This window comes from Miniopterus natalensis, chromosome 2, assembly GCF_054644295.1.
Source record: "Miniopterus natalensis isolate mMinNat1 chromosome 2, mMinNat1.hap1, whole genome shotgun sequence".
Classification (NCBI taxonomy): Eukaryota; Metazoa; Chordata; class Mammalia; order Chiroptera; family Miniopteridae; genus Miniopterus; species Miniopterus natalensis.
The window spans coordinates 730,361-755,420 of NC_142082.1; positions in this window are offsets into that span (position 1 = coordinate 730,361).

Below are 25,060 nucleotides of genomic sequence, written 5' to 3' on the forward strand. Positions count from 1 at the left end.
TCTGTTACTGCACAGAGTGGTTAACCCCGAGCTCTCACCAGCCGGCTCCCGGGCTCCGGAGGGCGGCCAGCTGGGGATGGAACATGACCTCGAGGGACGGCCAACGGCGAAGGCGTCTCATCAGCAAGGAGAGGCGCTCCCTCTGTGGTTCCCCGACGCCAGAGCCTTCTTGGCTGTGACTGTACTTTACTCTCCCCGAAATATTTAGAAACAAAGGCTTGTTGGTGTTTACAAATGGTCAGTCAACACACTGGGAAGGTGCCCTAGACACTTATTTCATGAACGGTAAACCTCAAAAGCACTTTTTAATCTTACTCAGTCTCTGTCCTTCCCTGTAAGAAGGCGTCCGCAGTCCTGTGCACGTCCCTTTATTCTACGCAGAATTAAATTCCCAGCTCCCGATAAAAATCTCCCTACCTAGCGATTTAGGTGGAAAGCCCCATTTGAAACCATTAACCTTTCCCGAAATAGGTGAGTCCGAGGTGCAATAGGACAGGTATCCAAGGAGAAAATAGTGAGTATTGACTGAAATTTATTTCACGCCCTCCCCCTCTCTCCGCACGGCGTGTGGCTGTGATGAAGTAGAAAGTATGGCCGAGAAATCGAGTTTCTGAAGGAATTAATTATAACCCTCAGTCTGTCCGAGAAGAAAGCAGTGGCTTTGACTCTTTCATCTGCTGCTCAGTCTCCTTTGTGGGTTTGTTTCCTTCTGATTAACAAAGTGAAAAGGCCGTGCTCACTGCCTGGGTCAGCTCGAGATGTGTTCTTTTTTTTACTCAACATGTTTACATATAAAAAACTCAAGTTTCTGCCTTTTTACGGGAGTGATTTTTTTTCATAACATTTTTTAAAACTCTCAGCGAGCGGAGAATGGAGGGAGGGAGAGAATGAAGGAGCTGGGGTTGGCCCCCTGCAGAGACTGGAGATGCTGCCGGAAGTTCCTGTCCGTGGACGTGGGAAGGGGGGGGAGACAGGTCTATGAGAAGCACATGAGGCAGTGACCTCCGCGGGAGACTTCAAGGACTCGAAACGGCACCTGATGCTAACATCTGACCCCGTAAAACCGACGGCCGACCGTGCGGGTCACGGATACTTGCATTGTGAGTGCAGACGTTTGGGAAATGGAAGCTGATAAGGTGACTAAGAACCCAGCGTGGGGTGGGTTTGTCAGATCTCTACTAGAGAAGGCAGTCGAGGAACAGGGAGGGCGCTTTCCGGTGGCCCTACGTGGAGGAGGGAAACCGCTAATGCTCCCGAGGTCGCCCCGGGGAAGTGTCGTGCGGATAAGTGACTATCTGAGCTCAGAGAGGTCCCTGCTGAGCTGTAGACCCCGGGTCCTTGCACGTAGGTGGCACCCAGCACCCGGTAAGATCACTGCGGATGTGAAAGCCAGCAGGGGAGAGAAGGGTCTGCTGAGGAAACTGAGTCATGCAAATACGAAGAGGTGAGAAAAAGAATCCAGCCGTGGGGATGCAGCCTGGAGCCCCTGTGCTCGGGGGACAACCAAGGAGAGTGTGGCGCCCAGAAAGCAAAGTGGAAACAGAGGGCGGTGAATGGGTTTGATGGTAAACCGGCCACTTCCCTTGACCAATAGAAAAATCAGCTTTATGAACAGATAGCAATGTTGTTCCCACAAGAGGGGACACCTAACACGCCAGTGAGTCCTCCTGACTTACTTGTAGTGGACCGTAGACGGCCGATTTCTACCTGAGTGCACTCGCAGAGGCCTTCTTCCCACCACACAATAACGGCTTTCTACTGAAGAAGAGAATCTGAAATGGAATTTGTCATTAACTGGGTCATGTTATATAGTAATCATTTCCCTGCCTTTTAAAAAAAATATGTTTTTATTGATTTCAGAGAGAGGAAGGGAGAGGGCGAGAGAGAGAAACATCAATGATAAGAGAGAGTCATCGATCGGCTGCCTCCTGCACACCCCCCACTGGGGATCAAGCCCCAAACCTGGGCATGAGCCCTGACCGGGAGTCGAACCCTGACCTCCTTCCTGGTTCATAGGTCGATGCTCAACCACTGAGCCACGCTGGCCGGGCCGTGTACGTTTCCCACGGGCACAGACTGAGTGTTCCTTTTCTTTCTACTCACACTCTACAGTGTCTGACACGCACAGGCGTCCCATGAACGCATGTTAAACACATGTTTACAACAAGAGACACCTTGTATAACATTATCTGTTTAGTAGAAAAAGTTTAAAACATGGTGAGGTTTCCAAACGTAGAGACGAGAGGACACCTTAAGTGTGAGCACCCTAATTTTGTGTCATTTATGTGACCAATTTAAGTTCAAGAGGGTGGAGACTTTGGGCGTCAATGTTTGTTTTTGACTTGAACTTATCTATTTTATTTCTAATTGCAAATATGTACACTGATAAGATTGACATTTCTCAGGAGTTCGGGTGGGAGGTTCTGTGTCAGAGCTCGCCTAGGCTGACTCCCAGCCGGACGTGGCTAACACCTTCACACTCTCTACAGGGAGGGGATCGGACGGCTCCGGGCCTCTATTGACACCACTTCCCTGCGCACCTTGTTTGGCTGGTGGTAAATCTTTACCTTAGTAGAAAGTTCTTACTCATAAACGGTTATTGTCATCTTTTAACTTCCTGCTTCATAGACAGGAAAGGTCCTCACGATACTCGCTTCAGGCCTTGTTTTTCTCCCTGGGATGGTTTTGGCAAGAACTTTCCATTTCTTCTCACGCATCACACACGGGACCCTTGGTGATCCCAAAGGTCTGACCGTCGGAGGCAGGACACCTGCCCAACATTCGCGATCGCAAAGCAGGCGGGGCTCACGCTCAGGAGTTCAGAGGTCAGAGCTCGCGGCAGCCTTTCCTAGGAGCTGGACGCCAGGTGAGGTCGCAGTGCTGGAGCTTTGGCACTTCTCCTACACACGGAGGGTTAAAGGAAAGATCTTGTTTTAAATTCCCAGTATCCTGGCTTCCCACAGCCTTCCCAGTCCCGAAAAAGAAATTGCCTGTGCAATCAGGAAAAAATGCACGCGCGCGACGAGTGTCTCTCTCCAGACCTCATGCTGCGTCTGAACAAATGCCCTGATTTCATGTAAATAAATGAATTCATGAGCTTTGCTTTACTTTGTGTCATAAATAGAAGGAAATTAGGAGCGAGAAGGCACAAGATACCCACTAAGGTAGGAGAAGTTAATACAGGAGACGCTCAGTGGTTTGAATAAATAGCTCGCATACGCGGCCGGCCAAGGCGAGAACACTTGATGGTTTTTTGGGAGAGAAGCCTATAAATATGGCAGCTGAATTTACAAAAAGGAAATGTTAAATTTATGTATTCACTTAAATTTATGTCAAAAGAAAACCAGAAAAAATTTCTAAAAAAATCTAATGGCAACTAAACCCCAAGAATGTTGTCACTAAGCAGTGGCTGTATTTTTAATGTTTGATGTAACACATCTGGCCTTCAGTGGCTTTCACGTCTGCCTTGAGAGCCGCGTTGACCCGTCAGGGTAACCGATAGGCAGCCTGCTCCTGTCGTGATCGCCACGCGCCCCGCCTGGGCTTCTATAGATTCCGTCAGCCAGTCTGCGGAGAGGCCGGGCCGGATCCGTAGATGCTGGCGCTTGCTCTCCTTCTGATCGTTTACCTTCATTTTGAAACTCCAACCTCTGGCGTGAGTTTAAATACATCAAAAGTTATAGTCAGAGTAAAAGAAAATCATAGCCTCTTAGCCAGACTCAGATTCACATGGTTGTTTCCTTTCCTCCCCCTTTCCTCTCCGGCAACATCCAAATACACTCACCCCCCCACACTCACACCTGCACGCACACACACACATATACACACATACACACACCCCCCACGCACATACACACACATACACAGACTCACACATACACTTACACACAGACACACGGACTCACACACATACACTCACAGAGATGCACATACACACAGACACATTCATACACACATACACTCACATACACAGACACACACACACATACACACATTCACACATAGACACACACAGACACACACACACATACATACACACTCACACATAGACTCACACACAGACACACACACATGGACTCACACACACAGACACACACGGACTCACACTCATACACTCACAGAGACACACACACACGTACACTCACATACATAGACTCACACTCATATACACATTCACACACACAGACTCACACACACACATATACATATTCACACATTCACACACAGACTCACACACAGACACACACACATGGACTCACACACACAGACACACACACACGGACTCTCATACACTCACAGAGACACACACACACACATACACGTACACTCACATACATAGACTCACACTCATATACACAGTCACACACACAGACTCATGTACACACATTCACACACACACACAAGTTGTTTGGCTCAAGAGCCTGGGCCTTTGGCTTGGGGGGGGAGGAGGGGGCGGGTAGACTGAGAACAGCAGGCACATCCGAGTCGCCATCTCCCCCGGTACTTTACCTGCATTATCTGAATAAAGATAAGAGCCACTTACTGCTGGGGTCCAGGACATAATTCACAATTCTTAGGAAAATGATATTTTTAAACAGATCAGAGAAAACGTTACCCACATACAAAGCATCTTAATCTTAGGGGGAGACGTGAGTGGGTGTTCAAACTACGCCCCAAGCCTGCGTCCACACCCCCCCACGCACACAGCCAGGATACTGACTATCACATGCTGCTGTTGACCAGAGCTCCTGACTAAACTGTCATTCGTTTGCGGGGGACTAGCTCAGGAACCGGTTACAGACCCCGCACGTGCGCACAGCACACAGCACGCATGCAGGGTGTGCTTAGAGCACCCCAAGGCACGTAGTTTTCAATAGTATCAGGTCAGAATGATATTGAAGCAGTTTGCTAAAATTTCTGCAGGGGAGGCTACCTTCCCGGACGGTATTTATATTAGCACGTGTGTGTTTTGGAGGATCGTGGGACGTGCGTGAACACACGCCGGACTAGTAATGACCGAATTTCATAAATGAAAGGGATCTCGTGGAGCGGGCGCCTCCTGGGAGGTTTCAGAGACGGAAAGGAGGGTGCATGAGGTGGCGAGAAAGTGGCCGGAAAGCATTCGCGGCAGAGCCGGGAAAGGCAGGAGGTTTCCCAGCCCCGCGACGCGTCGACGGCACTGGCTCTTCAGAACGGAGACGGCATCTCGTCCGTGGAGCCACAGCTGCCCCGTGTCCTTCCTTCTCGCTGCTCCTCTGGGCCACGTCGGCCTTCCTTCGCGCGTATCCGTCTTCTTTCCTTTTAAAAATGTGTCTTTGTTGACTTCAGAGCGAGGAGGGGAGAGGGAGAGAGAGAGACGTCAATGATGAGAGTCGTTGATCGGCCGCCCCCTGCTGGGCGTCGAGCCCGCAACCTGGGCCTGTGCCCTGACCCGGAATCGGACTGTGACCCCCAGTTACCTGGTCAGCACTCAACCCCTGAGCCCCGCCGGCCGGGCAGCTTCCTTTCTTCTCCAGCTCGTGTCCGCAGCAGACTGAGCGACAGTCCAGAGGCTGGTCCGCCCTCGGCCCTCCTGTCCTAGGAGCACCTGGGCACCTGGCCATTGGGCTTCCCCATCTCAGCCCTGGAGCCATCTTCCCACACCCTCTGCCCTCACCCAGGCCCCGCTGACCGGAGCTGTGGCCGCTGTTTCTGGCGTGAGCGAGTTATCTTTGAGAGCCTCTCAGAGTAGGAACAATAGTCCCTTTACTTTTAATTCTACCCGTTCCAGGCCCCAGCCCCGCGTTCCCTGCGTAGACGCGTTTCGGGACGATCGTGCATCAGCCTAAAGAGCTTCCGTGACCGTTTCTTGCAGAGAAGGCCTCCTGCTCCTGGAAACGAAGTCTCTCCTTTTTAAAATTTTTTTCTTTTTTGTCTGAGAAAGACTTTCTTTCTCAGTCATTTCGGAAGGACCTTTGCTGGGCGTAGAATTTGGTGGAGATGGTTCTTATTCGCAGAGTACATTAAACACGTCACTTAATGCCCTGACCACTGCGGCTCGTTGGTTGAGCGTCGTCCATGGACCCAAAGGTCACCGGTTGGATGCCCGGTCAGGGCACGTGCCGGGGCTGTGGGCTCGAACCCCAGCAGGCGGCGAGCAGCAGGCAGCCCATCGATGTTTCTCACGTCAATATTTCTTTCTCTCTTTCTCTCCCTCTCTCTAAAATAAATAAAAAATGAAGCAGAAACCCCCTAACTCGCCTGTCTCCCGACTAGTAAGGAGTCGGATGCAAAATCTGCAGTAGCCCTCGCCCATCCCCTCCCGAGTGCGGTCCCCTTTTCCTCTGGCCGTTTCAGGATCTCAGTGGCGAGTCCGGTTCCTCCTCTGACGGCTGCTTGTCGCCTGGTGGTGGGTTGTCTTTCTGGCCTCCGCGTACCCCGCAATCCTTCCGTCCAGCGACAGGCCTGTCCTGTAGGACAGCAGTGACCTGGGGGGCAGCCGTGTGTCTGCAGCGGCCACTCCTTTCCTTTCCTGCCTCCGGTGTGGGGTTCAGTCTCGTGTGGGGAGTGTGGGGGATGGGCTGCTGTTGCTATGGTTACCCTCGGGGCCCCACAACTTTGAAACTCCTAGAGCAGCGATTTTCAACCTTTCTCATCTCACGGCATGTAAACTAATCACTGAAATTCTGCGGCACACCGAAAATATTTTCTATTTTATGCTGAGCTGACAAAAAAGGGTATTGATTCACGCACACCGGCCAGCTGTTGCTGGGTGGCTGCTGTTGTAACGTTTTTATTTGACCACCGAAGGGAAAAGGGGTCAGTGCCTCTGACTAAATAGTCAGATTCTGCATATTTAACAATTCTTGTGGCTCACGGGTTGAAAATCGCTGTCCTGTAGACATCCTGTGTCCGGGTGGGAGTCGATGGCCAGGTGGAGATCCCACCAGACCCTGAGATTTGTGTCTTTGCTTTGCGTGTCCTCAGCAAGGGTCCCTGTCCCACCTCTGGCCCCACGGCTGACCCCTCATGCTAGCTCATTTTTGTCATTTGTCATTCCAACCTATTCACGGAAAATAAGACGCTCGATTCTCCAGGTTGAACATAATGGAAGAGTTTCTACCCCTCCCCTGTTCGCAGGTCATTTATTTCAGGAAACTTGTAAGTGCTCTCTCCTCTCTTTGATATAATTTCTTTTAATACAGTATTTTATATATATATATAAAATGCAAATTCTTTTGAATATTATGGAGGACTCCCGTCAGCTCTGTGACCCAGGGGTGACTTTATCAAGGACCGAGAGTCATCGCTTTGAAATGTAGCATTAGAGAGATAAGGCCCAGGTTCAGTGCCTGTGGGAGGGCGGGAGCCTCACCTGGGTGGGCACCTGCTCCGAGGTGTAAACCACCTTCTGTCATGGACACAGGAGAGATGTGTTTTCCCCAAAATAAAGCTGATGAGGGAGCACTGACCCTAATGTCCACAGACGTGCGTCGGGGCCTCTCACTTGCAGACGAGCCCCGTGGATGCCGAGAGCAGGTTGTGCCTGTGGGCCTGCCGGCAGGAAGGCTCAGTGGTCGCCCGTGATGCGCGCCTTGGTCTGGCTCAGGGACGACACTGAGACGGGGCTCCCTCCTCCCTGGAGAGTGTTTATGGGAGGGCGGAGATCGAGTGTTTAAGCACCTGCTGCTCCGGCCGCGTGGGTGGACTCTGCTCCGACCCGACCGCCTCCCGGCTGCACCGCGTCCCTGGGTGTCAGGATGCGCCTCTTTTCTCCGGCTCCCCGGTGTTCTCCCCCATCCTGCTCCGCTGGTGCAGTGAGCACACCCCCTTCCTCTCAGGGGTTCGCTCAGGTTCTCATGTCTTTGTTCTGCAACAACGGGGGGGCAGTTCCCCAGCACCTCCCCCATGTCTGCCCGCAGTGTGGACAACCTGAGCGCCTGCAGCTGTCTCCTCGGGAGGCGCCTCGGTGTTGTGGAGAAAGCACCTGCCGGATGCAGACAGGACTCTCCTCGGTCAGACCTGGTCGGGCTCCCCGGAGCCCCTCGTCCGGCCTGACCGCGGGCCCCGCCGTGGACGCTCAGTCCAGTTGCAGGAGGAGCCCTGAGGAGTCGGCTCAGCAGAAATCCCCCTGGGCTGTGATCACGTTCCCCACCCGCCCTGGCCTGTCCTTCACGGCTCACTACCTGCCCGCCTCCAGCCAGAGCCCTGTTGAGCCCATGCCCCTGGTGGTATCCCCACTTGTCCTCTCTGCGCTGGGAGCTGGGCCCCGGCCCCACAGCACAGCCCCCCTCAAGCGGTCCCCCCGGAATCCCGTTTCCTTACCGTCTCTAACAAGCGTCACGAGGGATTTTCCTCTAAAATTGTTACCGACACCAGCAATGTCTGTGGCCCTGGGCTTGTCATACGGTCTGTCTCCTGCCAGCTGTTGGAGCTGAATCGCTCCCCCTGGAGATGGTTCCCTGCACCGGATGAGCCCTCTCCGAGCCCCCGCTCTCCCCATGGACGCGCCCCCCCCGAGGACGTTCGAAGCAGCCGCCTGCTCTGCGCCTGCGGCTCTGGGGTGTGGGGACAGATCCTGAACTTGAGGTCAGTCCAGGGCGTGGTCTCCGCTGTGCCCACAGGAGCAACGTGGAGCCGGCCACAGATTTTTAGTTTTATTTCAGAAAATAAGTAAAGAAGAGAATGAAGGAATCGTCATGTTTGGCCTGGAAGCAGAACCGTAAGATCAGGACGTGGTTGTCATCGTTAGGAGTCTGTACGAAAGAAGGGGGGTGATATTCTCGGCTTTGTTCCTAAATGAGCAGTCAGCCCGACGCGCAAAGGGTTGCCGGACACGGTGGGGTGCGTTTTATTTCCACAGAAGTAAACGTTTCTTAAGTGGCTGAGCTGTTGAGAGCCAGCAGTGAAAATAAATATAACGTCCCCTATAGATGCGAGCGTGGTAAGAATGATTTTAATAAGAAACATCGAATTGCGGGAGTTTATTGAAAGCCTGGGTGTGACCGTGTCGGAGTCGGGTAACGTTTCCACCCCCACTGGGGGACTGTGAACCCGAGGGACGGGGCACTTACGGATTTACCCACCACCCACAGCTACAGGCCACAGAGCGGGTGGGTCCAGACCCACACGGTTTGTCTCCTAAACCGTAACCCGCAGGAAGTCTTTAGTAAAATTGTTCTGCCGTAACTACTTACGTGGACGTAGAAAACAAGCATGTCTCTCAAGTAAGAGAGAGGCGGGAGAAGACAACAGCCCCTTAGAGCGTTGATGTCACAGCTGGTTAGGGACACGGACGATGGGACCACGTGACTGCGTGGCCAGCCCGCCACCACGGGCCTCCCCCCGAGACGGGCTGGTCCCTGTGTCCTGTGTGTACATGGGGGGGGGGTGTCCTCCAGTTGCATCCAGTGCAGAGCCTGGTGCTCGGCATGCGGACAATAAATCCTGAATTTACCTGTGGCCGGGGTGCCATCACAGGAGGGTGTTTTGTCAGAGTTTCCTCTTTGATTTTATAGAAAACGGGCAAACTTAAAAAGCAACGACAGTAAGTACAGAACAGTCATTCCAACAGTGCCGGGCTGTCAGCAGCATCAGGGACGTTCACGCCAGTGACTCGCACACCAGTCCTGCGAAACCTCTGCTTCTGCCGGAAGCCTCTGTGTCCTCAGGGGGCTGGGGGCTGGGGGCTGGGAAGGGGCGAGCACGTCAGCCGGTGCATCTCACGGCTGCTGGGAGGGGCCACGGACACCGTCTCAACAAAAGCAGCCCTGATATTCTATCATTTTACTTATTTGTCAAGTGCATAAAATGGAGATAGAAGAGTCTACTGAAACAAACCTAAAAATCTATGTATAATTAATCCAAGTCTCAGGAAAGTCCTCGAGTTTTTCTGTCTTTAACACAACTACAGCCCCAAATGTGCACCTAGATAGTCTTCGGTATTTTGGAAGCAAAACAACATACGTTTAATGAGAATTAACTAAAATCGTCAAGTCTTTTCTCAACTAAGCGGTTAAGATACAACGCACAGCTTTCTCTACCGTGAAACTCGTATAGATACAGATGCACAGACACCACATTCAACCTTTTACTCCCCCCCGAGCCGTAAATATCCTCCCATATTGTGGAAATATTTTATATGCTAAGTGGGAACAGATTTGGAAACGTTAACAAATTAAAAACTTTGAAGGAGCCTCTGGTGCATTTCCTTTCATGAGGACGAGTTAAAAACCATGAAAGGAGAGATAGACGCTAAAACTGCCTCTTCAAGGCACGTAGGACAGATGAAACTAGACGCCACCCACCGCGAAGGGCAGCCGGCCTCAGAGGAAAGCGTGAGAGGCAGAAACGAGCGAATCCACAGCCCGGCGAGCAGAGGGCCGCAGAGCCGGGGCGCGGCCTCGGGGGTGAGAACCAGGACCCTGCCCCGGACGCCTGTGTGAGGGGAAGGGGCTGGAGGACTGTGAGAAAGAAGGCAGGGAACGGGGGACCCAACCTACGGATAACGGGGGCCTGGAGGATGGACCTGGGAAAGGAAACCTGCACGCGGTTTATAACACGAAGGGAGGAAACGTCACTGAAACAGAAGAGGCTGTGCCTCGGGTCCAGTGTCCGTCTCCAACGTGACGGGTCGGCCGCTCAGCTAGGACAACTCCCACGTTAGCCTCGGGGACGGGACGTCCGTGGGGAGCCCCTCGTGAACCCGTCGCTCCCGCCTCGGGAAGGGCGGCTGTGGTCAGGGCAGGGGCTGAGCGGACACTCACGGGATCCGCCGCCTTCATCGTTAACACCCCTCGACAGTTAAACCCGTCCTGTGGCCGTTGATTTACATGGAAACAAACATCCCTACACCTCCCTCTTCATTCGGAGAGCTCTCCCCCTAATCCGTCTGGTCCGAAATGCTCACCTCTGTACCTGTAGGTTTGACAGGCCCCACGTCACGACTCAATGCCCACCCCCGGCACGCCGCGCACCTGCTGTCTTATTTGCTCTATAATTGTCCCCCTTCCAAAAAAGCTAAAAAACATCCTCAAATTCGACTCAAATCTGCATCATCTAAGATTTCCGCAGCTCCTCCCTGAGGAACCTACAGAGAATGTACTTTCTTGCCCCCGATGTCTCTTTCAGGCGGATAGTCCCTCACCCGTCACTTCAGTCACTCACACGTTCTTTCCTTGCCCAATAACTTTAAACTCTCAAGGCATCAATGAAAACGCTGCTTTCCAACGGGCCTGGTCACGTAGGACTCACTCTCCCTCTGCCTGGGCGACGACCACCGTCCTCAACCCCACCGGGCACAGGGGGAGGGTCTCCCGGAGCATGACCCAGCTGCGCCTTCGCCGGGACGCCAGGCTCCAGGATGACAAGAACTGACTCTGTTCCTATAAGCCACCCCGTCGGGGCGTTTTGATATCGCAGCAGCAGGGCCCGGGACAGCCGTCCTCTGGCTTCTCTCCTTCCTCCTGCTCTTCACGCCGGGCCTGCTGGGAGCAGCGGCCTCCGCTCTAGGCCCAGGGCCCAGGCCGTCCGCGCCTCGAGCGCCGCGTGCCCCAGGGTCAGCGAGGCCGCCCCCGGCTTCCCTGTTCGCGGGGGAAGGAGCGTTTCTCAGCCACCGTCTCAGCGCTCGTTCCCGGGGCGGGGGTCCCCCCAGAACTGGCGCGGGCCCCTGGCTCCGCACGCCGAGTGAGCCCTTCAGGGCCCTTGGAGGTCACATCCTCCTTTTAAACCGTATTTTTCTGGAAGCCGCATGTGCACTGTTGGTCCCCAAGTCTATCTGCGTCTCACGGGTCTCTCCTGAGCTTCACGTTTCGATTTCTAACTTCCGGTTGTAACTGACAATCAGAGCGCCGCCTTCGAAACCTCAGCCGCGTATGCTTTGAACATGGTGGCAAAGGCGGAAACGATGCTTGAGCCGTCGTGGTCAATCGTTAAGCGATAATATATTAAGTCAGTATAAATACTTGAGACAAAAGACAGGAAAACATTTGCTGTTAGCAGGTGTAGTTCATTAGAACTTAGGCTGTTGGCAACAGTATCCGAACAAGAGCTGACGGTGAAGATCATTTGGCAACAAAATGTTCTCTTCCCAGAAGAAATCAGAAAACGGAATCCGCATTTGATTCCAAGTAATTTTATTTAAAAATATCTTGTGGCCCGGCCGGGCGTGGCTCAGCGGTTGAGCATCGACCTGGGATCCAGGCGATCAGGGTTCGATTCCGGGTCAGGGCACAGGCCCGGTTGTGGGCTTGATCGGTGACTCTCTCATCATTGATGTTTCTCTCTCTCTCTCCCTCTCCTTTCCTTTCTCTGAAATCAATAAAGATAAGTTTAAAAAAAAAAAAAATCTTGTGTTTGATTTTACGTACACAATCTCCTTCTCACAAATGGGTGCATATTAATAAATTCAATTTTCCTTTTCAAACGAGCGGCAGGAGGGAAACGTTGCCGCCCAGCATCCCATTCACGTCCCGTGGCAGCCGCGTTACCATGCACTGAACCAATGAGAAGGTGCCAGGCGAGTAATGGAAAGTAAGGTATTTATAAGAGCCTAGCACTCAAAACGCTGTGAAATTACAGTAAATACATGTGCAGATAAAAAGCTTCAAAACAAATGCTGACCCCCTCCTTGCTCACTACCTTGAAATGAGAAACTGCGACCCGAACAAAAGGCCCATCCGTCCCCTCCCGACCCAGGCTCCATCCTGGTCCCGCCGCCTCCTCTCCGCGGGTGTGAGGCGAGGCACCTGCCAGGACGTTGGGGAGAAGGGGGTTCCCTGGGCCCCGCTTCGGGGACACAGTGAGCCGTGGGAAAGGACCGCACTCGGAGAAAAACATGGAACATAACCTGCCGAGCGGGACGCCCTGAGCCCGGGCTGTGTGCCTGTGCCCGAGGCTCACCCACGGCCTTACCGCGGTCACAGAGGGCGGCTGGACCTTAGTTCTTCACACACGCGCCACAGGGTAGCCTCTAAACAGGGTCTGTCTCTGCCACCCCCACATTAAATATATCGGTAATGCTGGCAATCACAGCGCAGATCCGGGCTGCAGTGAGGAGGCGTCTCCATGGAGACAAACCGGTCTCAAGCACACACATGCGGGCTCACGCACACACGCACACACGCGCACACACACTATAGAACACGTAGCAATCGAATGCTGTGATTTCACATCTTGTGATAAGTACCAAACAGCGAAAGAAGTCACTCACCTCCCAGCAGCATCTCTGGTCTCTACCAACCAGGCCCTCATCCCAGGAGCAGCCCCTCTGCTTCGTCACGATGACAAATATGACAAATAGTCTCTCCAGGTGTCCCCTGGGGAGAGACTCAGAGCCCATGGGGATCAGGGACCACCTCTCCGGATGAACTGTAGCTTGTGGGGGGTCTGTGTGGGTGACAGTCAGGCGCATGGCCTCAGCGCCCTCGCGAAGGGAAGAGCCACAAACCACATGCCTGTGGAGCTGGCCCGGCCCAGACAGGCCTGAACTCCGGCGTCCGGTGGGCTCTGTGCCGCCGTGAGGATGGACCTCGTAAGGCAGGTCCTGGCTTTTCTCCGCCTCCCCGCTGTGCTGTCCCAGGACGGGAACGAAGGCGTCACTGTCACTGCTGACCAGCTTGTCCTGACTGACCACAACCAAACAGCACAGAAAAGCTCCAGTTCAAATGCCGTTTTATTTTTACGAGGTTTGAAGGCACAAGCCACACCACCCGTGAGACCTGGGTGCCACTTCACTTGCCCTTTCACGTCCATCGTACCCCTAATCCTGACCCATCACTCAGAGGGAGGGCGTCGTTCACACAGTCGGATTCCAGGTAAACAGGATGAACCACCAGGGACCCCGGAGGTGGGCTGCGGGGCAGGGTCCTGCCCGCTTCCAGCCACCGAGTCAAAACAAGCAAACGTGTGCCAGCCACGCGCAAGAGGAGCAATAAAAAGTCACCAGATTTGGCCCCGGCTGGCGTGGCTCAGGGGTAGAAAGTCAGCCCTCAAACCGAAGGGGGGCAGGTTCGCTCCCTGGGCCTGGCAACCGATCGATGTCTCTGTCTCTGTCTCTGTCTCTGTCTCTGTCTCTGTCTCTGACTCTGCCTCTGCCTCTGTCTCTGTCTCTGTCTCTGTCTCTGTCTCTGTCTCTGTCTCTGCCTCTGCCTCTGTCACTGGGAGAAATATCCTTAGTGAGGATTAACAGCAACTACAAAAAAGTTACTAGATTTGGCCAAAGTACCCCTACGCTGTTCGTGTTGTGACTATAAAGTTGGGGCACTCCGGATCTGTGGGGGACAGTGCGACGGGCCCGGAGACCAGGACGGCAGGCGAGGTGGCACGAGGTGGGTAGGGTCACAGGACTGTGCCGGCCCAGCCCGGCCACGTACTTACCAGTGTCCTCAGGTCCGCACTTCATCCAGGGAGCGAACTAACTTGAAATAGCACGAATAACAGTGTGGGTGAAGCACGGAGGCGCCGCCCCCGAGGGGCTGGTGGGAGGGGGGCCCGAGGAAGCTCCGCGCGGGGCTTCGTGTGGTTTGTAGGCCACGCAGCGGCTTCCTCAGGGGAGGAACTCCAGCGGCAGGAGCTAGTCTGTGTCCACGTTTGAAGGAGAAGGAATTGTCTCCTGAAAAGCGAGGGGAGAACACTAATTCACAGAGACAGCATGTCACACTTCAGGACAGAAAGTATAATGTAAAATTAATAGGCCTGACATCCGGAGCGGCAGCCCCGCCAAGCGAGAGCGCGTTTGTTCTGCACAACAATAAATAATTCCGTGAGGGTGAGACGAGCATGAAAGCTGATGTGAGTGATTTACGCCCCCACAGGCACACGCGCCACACGTCACGTACACACACGCCACACACACAGGTACAGGCGCACACACCACCTACACACGTGTGCACCCCCCCACAGGTACAGGCACACACACCTACATGCACACCACCTACACACGTGTACACACACACGCCACACACACAGGTACAGGCGCACACACCACCTACACACGTGTGCACACACACACCACACACACAATCTACATACGTGTGCAAACACACACCACTCACACAGGTACAGGCACACACGTAGGCACACAAACCAGCTACATACACACACCTACACAAGGGTGCACACATGCAAATAAGCACACACACCATCTACACACACAGACATGCACATATACACATGCCACACATACACATGAGCACGCACAAGTTTCTAGTCAGGTCCTCAGGTTTCCTCGGCCTCTCTGGGCTGGTGCCCGGCTGGAAGACCGTGGAACATCTCCAGCAGGTACAGGGCATCATGATTTGTTGTTTTCACCTTTTATTCCCACTTGAGGAAAATAATGAGCCCGTTAATCATAATTAAATATTAAAGTCATACAACTTTCTCTAGATAAAATAATATTTTTATATTGTTTTAAAGTAAAAAAAAGAATTTTCACATTTGCCATAACAAGGTTGTCCTAGCCGCTCCAAATGGAAGGGATAACAGGTGGGAGTGTTTTAATCATCATTGTGTTTCCGTGGCGACGGAGGGCCGATGGTGTTTTGCCCACTTGACAGAGGAGCCAGGTGTTGGGACATGATTTATTCAGGTAAATCTGCAGCGAGATGTCGGGCCTACTTCCTGCCCTGGCTCTTTGTACAACTATCACCCCACACAAGCGCTCGCACCCACACACACTCACACACACACTCAGACACAACCACACACACTCACACACACTCACACACTCAGACACACACACACTCACACACACACTCACACACACTCAGACACACACACTCACACACACCTCACACATACTCACACACACGCACACACACACGCACACACACACTCAGACACACACAATCACACACACAACCACACACACTCACATGCACACTCAGACACACTCAGACACACACACAACCACACACACACACAACCACACACACACACACGCACACTCAGGCACACTCACACACACTGTTACCTGTGCCTATAATTTTCCTGTAGACACACGTGAGCACATACACTCTCATGCCAATGTACACACGTGGTTACACACATTTGCATTAACACATTTCACCGTATAAAAGAAACAAGATGCTTTTTCTTTACACAGTTTTGCATTAATCAAAATGTCTCTCACGCGCAGACCGCACGCGACCCAGATGTTTTCATTTTTCTCGGCTGGTCATCAGATCCCTCTCGCACCTGAAGGTGCAGCATCCGTCTTTCAGGGGGTGCCACGGTGATGGATGTGACGCTGAACTTACTCCTCACTGACAAGTCATTATTTTGCAGTGTTTTCTTAGTCATCACAGTGAAAGGGCGATGGGCCCATATACAATCTTAATCCTCCTGATCTAACCACAGGGCTCCGTGGAAGACTCATGTAAATTTATAAGGCATCTAAAATATATTCAAAATAATAACAGGCTTTAGCTTCTACACCATGCACATCAATTATAAATAAGACGTGTGCGGAGAAAATCACATTTAAATCGCTCATGAAACGAGTGAGGAGAGGAACACGGTGTTGCGTCCGCATGTCTCGGTCTTGGGGCACAGGGGAGCCGAGCGACGCCCCAGAGGAGGGTCCAGGTGCTGCCGGGAAGTACTGAGACTCGGGCGGGCCCTTTCCATCCGCCCATCCGCGCGCACATGGACTTCCCCAAACCCTCGCTGTTGAGAAACTGCGGCAATGAACACGGGGTGCAGGCAGCTCCTCGGAATAATGGTTTTGTTTCATTCAGATAAGTACCCAGCAGCGGGGTTGCTGGGTCCCATGGTCGTTCTATTTTTAATACGTCGAGGCCCCTCCACACTGTCCTGGCGGCTGCGCCAGCTCACGTCCCCCGGGGGCTCCCCGCTGCCCACCCGCCCAGCAGTGCTGGGTCTTGTCTTCCTGGTGATGCCCTTTGACAGGCGCAAGGTGGTGTCTCGCTGGGGTTTTGATTCGGTTTCCTGAGGAGTAGTGATGTTGAGCCTCTTTTCATGTACCTGTTGGCCGTTTAAACATCTTTTTTTGGAAAAATATCTATCTAGGTCTTTTGCTCACTTCTTAAATTGGATTATTTGCGTTTTTTGTTTTTTAGTCTTTTGAATTCCTTATTATATTTTGACTATTAACCCTTTATCAGATGTGCAGTTTGGAAATATTTTTTAAATGTATGTATAGCTCCTGTTTTATTTATTTCAATTTTTTGTTTTTTATTTGTATCTCATCTTGAGGTGTCCCCTATTATGGTCAGTTTAGTTAGGAAATGACTTCAAGTACAGGTTTAAACTCCAACAGTTATTCCTTTAAAACATGGGACATGAATCTGCCAACTTCACCTAAAAATGCAACTCAGCAAACTGATCTGAGGCTGTCTCCTTATTAAAGAGGGTGATTTTTAAAATTTCAGTGATTTTTAGTTTTTGCGCTTCTGTACTTTACGACACGTGTCCTGTGGTCTCTTCTTTCGGGCTGAAATCCTTGTCTTGTTTACGACAAACGGGGGGGGTCAAACTAGGGGGTCCGGCTGCTCAGGGCAGTTCTTTCTAATTGGCCTCCCCCTCGAACACCCACCAGCCTTAACCGTGGAGCCGGAGAGGGAAGTGGCCTGAGGGTCCTAGACTGTTCCCTCCTGTGAGCAAAGGCCCGAGCGATTTTCCAAAGCAGAGTCGGCCCCGCAGGCCAAGCCGGAGGGACTCCGCAGTCCACGGGCCGGGGCGACCGGCAGGCTCGTCCCTGCACAGGCGCTGAGGGGAAGGGACAGGTTAGATCGAAATATGTTCCTGTCAAAATACATTTAGTGTTTGAGTCCAGCCACTAAGCAACTCTGTAAACATGAATTAATCTTTTTTTCCCCCAATCCTCAGCGGAGGACATTTCTTCCATTACTTTTCAGAGGGAGCGGGAGGGGGAGAGAAACATGGACGTGAGGGGGGCACTGGGCTGGTTGCCTCCCGCACGTGCCCTGACGGGGGCCGGGGACCGACCCTGACACCCTTCGGCCTGAGAGCCGACGCTCTAACCACGGGCCACACCGGCCAGGGCACGAGCTAGTCCTTTGATTTTAATGCTACGACGTGAAGCCCTCGCGTGGTCATAGCAGCATCGTCGCTGCCGTAACTGTGCACACAGGACCCTACGGGACGCCGGGAGACCGAGCGCAGGGAGCCGCGGGAGGGTCTCCGCCCGTCCCGTGAGGAACACGGTCTCTGCCATCCCGTCGTTACTCGCAGATGCGGGAAGGATGGCGGCCGTCGTTCTAACGCCTCCTTTTCATCAGCCGTGTGAAGACACCGTGGTTCCATTACGACGCGTCCGAACGGTTAATACAGGTGTTTAATGCGACGTGACACATGCGTTAACCTTGAGGAAAAATAAATGACTAAAGCAAATTGCATAATTTTCATCTTTATCATTAAAACGCTGTTTGGGAGAAGTAATCGCCTAATAATTTCACCACAGGAGCAATCGAGCAGTAGCCTGAGGAATACTAATGTCGTGGTTAACACAGGACTCCAGGCGCCTTCACTGCGCGGTGGCCACACATCCTCGCCGTCCAGCCAATGACCCTCTGGAGGTCGGGCTGAGAGCTACCCGGGACTCTTCACGGAAGACGGGCGACCAGAGCAGGGGTGGCCTCGGGGCCGGCCGGCGAGATCGTTCCAGGCTAGAGCGCGATCCGTGAACGAAGGCCGACACCGAGGCCAGAAAACGTTCAGAGAAAGTAGGTGTGCCCCGGGCGAGACCGCAGAGCGATGGTGTCGGCCCTCTCCGCGCCGTGCACCAATCCTACTCCACGCTTAGGAAGAGAAGCGCCGTGTGTCGGCCGTGACACACATGCTGCTCCTCCGACATTTCTCAAATCACAGACGGAGCCCGTGAGCCTTCCCGGCACCGGGGAGGGCTCCCACGCGGCCTGGAAGGTGCATCACAGCGAGGACCTCCCTGGCGTTGGCAGCCAGGTGAGAAAGGCAGGGGCCTCCTGCACTCTCTCCGGATGCTCGGTATCAAAACCCAGTCCCCACGTGGGAGCAAGTGCAGACCACGTGGCCTAAAAAGTATACCTGGGCTCCGTGGTCTCGAAATAGAAACAGTGCAGAGGATGGCGACTTTGAACTAAGTTTCCGGATCAGAGAAGCACTGAACTTCCAGAGCTTTTTATCCTCGTGAGAAACTGAATGTACCAGAAAGAATTAAATGTGTTTTTATCCGCGTTAAAAGCAAACAACAATAGAGAAATCGTGCCTCTGAGTTTAAACTTCCAGGGATGGGAAGCACTGAGCTGCCTGATCGGAGCCGAGAGCTAGCAGGCTGCCAGCCTTAGTACGTCAGAGCTGTTCACAAAGCTTGGTTTTCATGTTGACAATTCAAAACCACCCTGCTCATCAGAGGTGAACATTCATTTTTTATGAAGCGAAGCTACACTAAGTCAGAATACATCAGTACCTTGTACAGGAGATATCACATCTTTAGGTGCCTTAAAATCACGAAAGCAGAAATCATTTGCTGCTGTCCAAGAGACCGAGCGTAACAACTTCTGAGACTAGGAGAATGAAGTAAGTTTATTTAATAAACATCCCGTCGTAAAACTATTTCAAGGAGTTCTCAGTCTAGAATAACATCGTGGACTCGATAACGTCAGATACTTGCCTCTGAAATATTGGCCTTAGAGTCTCTCTCGAGTGTGAGGCCGATCACTCTGGTTCTCCGAGGGTTAGAAATGTAGAGAGAGGTGCCAACGTCTTTGATTTTCTGCTGTAATGATTTCATATTTGTTATTTGTGGAAAATACCATTTTCTCCACGAGCGTGGGCTTGGTTCAGGAGCGGGTGGTCAAGGCTATTGTGTGACTACGGAGAATCGGTGTCGGCTCAAGAAGGAAGCGTGTCAACACCGTTCAGGTGACCAACTGGGACGGGTGTTCACAAGGCTCAGGAGGGACTGGGATGACCCCAGGCCAGCAAACGCAGGTGAGCTCGAGAGTAGGTGGCTGCTCCCTCCCTGAGTTCCAGGGCCCTGTCCCTGTAAGTTACCTGAGGGGTAATTAAGAACCAATGTTTACCTCGAACGGCCTAGAAGAGCCAGACTTTATTTCTGCCCCAGGAACAGCGGGCAGAGGTCTAAAGCTCCCTCTCCGCAGCGAGTGTGAGCCCTGCCCGTGAAGCTCGCTTCTTAGGACACGAACGGGACCCACGGAGGCCACGGGAGTGCCAGGGAGAAGCCACGCCCGAGTCGCAGGGGAGAGCGCGGAGCGTCGTCGGTGCCCGCAGTCACGTGGCCAGTCGGCCAGCGTCTGCCATCCTGTAAAACCCCCTTGGAGGCACCAGAGGTGGTTACACTGGGAGTGTAAACCGTAACTGGGAACACATCCCGCTTGTACTCTCCCGAAAATTTCATTCTTTTTGAACGGCAATAGCCTATATTTTCTAAAATGCATTTTTGTGGGAAGATGTGTTTATTAAATGCGCACTTTCGCATGAGTTTAAATCTTTGGCAGCTAGAAATTGGGTTAAATAGTTTTATTAATTCTACTTTCAGAATTTTGACTATGAAAAATTCCCAAAGTACTTGAAGGAAGTTCACCAAAAATCCATTAGGATTTGAAAATGAACTGACAGAGACTGAAGAAAGTCACCAGAGATGGAAAACAAAAAAGGAGAGGTTCTGAGAAGAGGCTGCACTGAAGGTCTGGGCATCAGGGGTCGTTAGGTGTCCGCCTGGAACCGCTGGGGCGGACGGTCAGCCGTTGACTCCCTTGAGAAGCGTGGCTTCGGCTGCCTACGACCCACAGAGAAATGCCATTCACAACCGTCGTGTTTGTTAAAATAAAGAAACCACTTGTGTCCAATCAGCTGCCACCCGGTGGTTTTTCAGGGTGTCCCCTGCGATCAACATGGAAACGTCCAAGCCTCGAAAATTATGATCAGATTTGCTAAGAAAACCAGAAGCTATTTGACCGATGCTCCCAAACACGGGTGAAAACACATCAATTCCCCAGATCGTCAACAATCTTAAGTTCATCCCGTAGCAAAGGGAACCCGGGCGCCGAGGTCTTTGCTTGTGACAGACACCGAGTCAGCTTTGTTTCCACAACTTTAGATGCATCGGACGCAGGGTCGCCCTCGGGGCTGCTCCGCGGCGGGAAGCGCCCGTCCCGCGGGGACCTGGTTAACGCACCGGCCTACCCACCGCGGCCGTCGTTTCTCAAGGACGGGGCCACGCGTCTCACTTGCCTCCGTGTCGCAGATGTTGGGCGCCTGTGACTAGCGAGGGAAAGCTGTGTCCTCTGTCGCTGGCCTTCCACAGACGTCACGGGCGCAGTTGGAAAAGGGGCTTATTATTTACATCCTCTCGTGCGGCCGTGACAACCCCGCAAGGGCTTCGATTCCTGAGGCCCACAGAAGCAGTTCCGACCCAGAAGGACCGCGGGGAGGCAGCCTGGTGCAGAGGGCGCTTTCCAGGGTGCTCTCGGGCCCCTGCGGCTGCTCCTGGGCGACTGTCCGCCTCGCGTGGGAACGAGGCCCCACCTGGGTCCCCTTCCCCGCGGCGCACCCCTGGGTGGGCGGGATGCTGACGTGCCCTGGGCCGGGCGGCGGAGGCAGGCCGCCTGGCCTCCCTCGGACCCGGCCGACCCTCATCCCTCTCTCCGTTTTTGGAAACGCCTTTGGGGGCGGATGGGAAGATCACACTTTGAAAAATGCTCTTTGTGGAGAAAGGAGCACAGGCCATTTAATCAGCTTCGAGTTCAAACCCGGCGCCCGACGGTCATTACAGATGGAAATAGAGCCGTCATTTAACCCCCAGCGGCAGTCTCTCTGTCCGGGTGTGGGCGAGATGCCATTTTTTGCTGAGTTGTGGTGAACATTAATTTTAATAATGTAAAATACTGCATATCCAGTGCCCGGCAGGACAGCATTCAATCTGTATTTTACGTTAGTGTCATTATTGGTGTAGCTGCCTGAAAGCCTTCTGGTCTACCAGTCGCTCGCTCTTTTATCACCTGCCCGACATGTTTCCGTTTCTCCGTTTGGGTTAATTACGTGTTATATATTGATTTTATTCTTCCATCTACTATCTTTAAAATCACATATTTTGTTTCTAATTCTTAGCAGCTATCTTGGAGATTAAGTCCACATGCATTCATGTAGTCCAGCGCAAAGCCCCGGGGACACCGAGAGATCTGAAGCCCTCAAGCCCCGGAAGAGCCTGGGGCTCGAGCCCTATCTGGAGACATCTGACCGCTTATGCGGGGACAGCGGAGGCTGAAACGCACAACCTCCCCGGCGCCGGGAGCAGGAATGCTCGTCAGGACGCCAGCCTCCGTCTGACAGCAGACGCGGGTTTCAGCATTTCACTGTGTTCCTTGGCCTTCGAGGGCTTCCTGTGTGAGGATCGGACCCTCCCGTTGGTCACATACGTGACGCTCAGCGCCGTCTCCTCCCCGGGCCACGGAGCCCACCCCACGCTCCTCAGTCCTGCTCAAGTTCACACCGAAAGCTCGATGGTACAGCGTGGTCCCCGTGTTTCCTCTGGGCTGTCTCGTGGTCCACAGACACCACACGGAGCGAGCCCGGCAGACGCAGGGGCGGGAACGAGCCCGGGACACAAACTCCTCTCTCGCCCGACTTCCCCAAGCTGACCGACGCCCCGCCCGGGGAGGGCGCTGGCGTTGCCTTGGCATCGCTCCGTGTCCTGCTCCCCTTGACGTTATAAAAGGGAGTCGTTTGGGACCCGTGCCCGGGAAAGCGGTCTCGGCCGGGTCCCTCCCTGCCCTGTGTCTGGGCCCACGGAGCACAGGGTATGGATTCAGATCAGCTTGTGCCACATGCTGAAATTCATCGATTCATCAAGCGTTCTCTGGGAACAATATTCCGGTTTGAGTTGGGTCCTGGAGAACCAAACTCGAGCAAGACAAGTTCCTGTTCTCGAGGCTCGTGCGGGTGACTGGGGAAGGTGGTCTCTAGGCCGATGATCGTGAACAGCGAGCGACGCCCAGGCAGCCCGATGCAAAGAAGAGGCGCGGCTGGGGAGTGATTTTCAAAAAATATCCAGGAGACAGTAGCTGTATTTCTTCCCTTTCAAACTCTTCTCTCTCTCTCCTTCGAACGACTGCGGGGCCGGGGTCGGTCTCCTTCCTCTGACTTTCTCATCAATCAGAACCTCAGACAGAGATTAAGCGCAGATGCTGTGCTTTGCTTCGCCCGTCTGTCCACACACGGAGATCTCCCAGCTCCCGCAGGACGCCTGCGATCGATGCCTCACCTTTTCTGTCCCGTGTCCTTCATTCCAAATATCAAGCATATCACTGAACAGCGACAGTCCCTCTACGTCGAGTTTCTGTATAAAAAACCCAGAATAGGGTGGGACAGAACCGAAAAGAACAGGCGCTTCCATTTCCGGGTTTAGAACCGGGTTTTATAAATACGATGGTCCAGTGTGTTGGGGAAAAGGCCCCCCGAAAACCCAAGGTGGATTTTTCCTTTAAAGAAAGGCCACAGAGGGGGCCGTCCCTGAAATCCTCGTGAGACCCGTCGCCACAGAACAAAACCTTTCAGCCCCAGGCTTTGCTCGCGCTGGTGGACGTTTTCCCATTTGCAGCGGAGTTTTGGAGAAAACACAAAACTTCAGGTGAGCGATGCCATAGAAGTAATGAAATTACGGTGAAAGTCGATGAAAATGCTGCTTTCCGAGGTCAACAGAGGGGGCCGCCGGGCCAGCGCCGCGGGGCTGTCCGGAGGGCGCGTTCCGTGTGGGCGGCGCCGTGGACCGAGGCAGGCTGTCCGGGCGCGACGGCCTCAGGCTTTAGCCCGGCCGAGCAGCAGAGCGTGTGGCTCCCGTGTCCCGTGTGCGGGCGACAGGAACGCAGGGACGGCCGGAGGTCACCCGCGGCACCCGCGTCCCGGGCGCACGTCACGGGGAAGGAAAGGGGGAGCGTCTGCGCCGTAAACACACAGCGAGGCTTCAAAAAGAGAAAGAGAAAGAAAAATTGCTTAAATTCATTTTCCCAGGTATCAAAAAAAAAAAGTCCCAAAGCTCGTTGTGAAAGATAAGGATGAACGGAAGCGACTCCCACAGCAACTGTGCGTTTTTATTTATGTCGAGCAAGGTCCCACGGAGGGGATTCCGTTCTAGAATCCACATAAAACTTCCCTCGCTGTCGGCATCTTTCACTTGCCAGGCTCTGCGAGGGGCTCTGGTCAGAGGCCTGGTCCCCGCGTTTAGGCCCCGAGCCCTCCGCTCTCACACTGCGGCCCGGGCCCTGCTCTCCGATCCCGCCCGGCTCTGTGCAGAACCCAACCTACGAGAGACTGGCACCTGGGCCCTTTCATTCCTCACATGCCGGCTCTTCTCCTTTCAGCGTTTGCGGTCGCTTACATATTACTAAATACCTAATTTAATCCTGCTGTAATAAGAAAACACAGTTCGCCCGGCCTGTGTGGCTCAGCGGTTGGCATCACCCCAGGCACCCGGGTGGCCGGTTCAATCCCTGGGCGGGGCCCACGCAGGCTCGATGCCCAGGGGGGTGCAGGAGGCAGCCAGTCAGTGTTGGTGCTTATGTCTCGGAGGTGTTTCTGTCTCCCCCACTCCCTTCCTTTCTCTCTAAAATAAAAAAATTAAAAAAATGAGCATGATTTAAATCCTTGAAATGTATTGAAATTGACGTGTGGCCCAGAGTATGATGCATTTTACTCAGTTTCCTTGGAAGTGCTCACAGTAGCACCAGAGGCGTTTCCCTCCGCAGAACGAAATCTCGATGGCGGAGCGACCGGTCAGGGGCGTCGCCGTAAATCGAGAATAAAAACCCACAGGAAGGGAAGGTAGCCGGGAGATGGAATCTGAACTCGCGTTTTCAAGGAGAGAAAGGACCAGGTACGCGGTGGGCGCCGTCCCTTCAGGCAGTGTTTTCGGGGCAGCCGCAGCCCTGGGGGCCCCGGGGCCCTGCCCCAGCGTAAGTAGAACAGGAGCTCACAGAGCTTTGTGACAGGAGAAGCCCAAGTTCCGATTCTCATACTTTATTAAATTATAAAATGCGGCCCTGGGCTGATGAGACTCAGCAGTTAGTGTCTGTCTGTGCCCCGAAGGGTCGCGGGTTCGATTCTT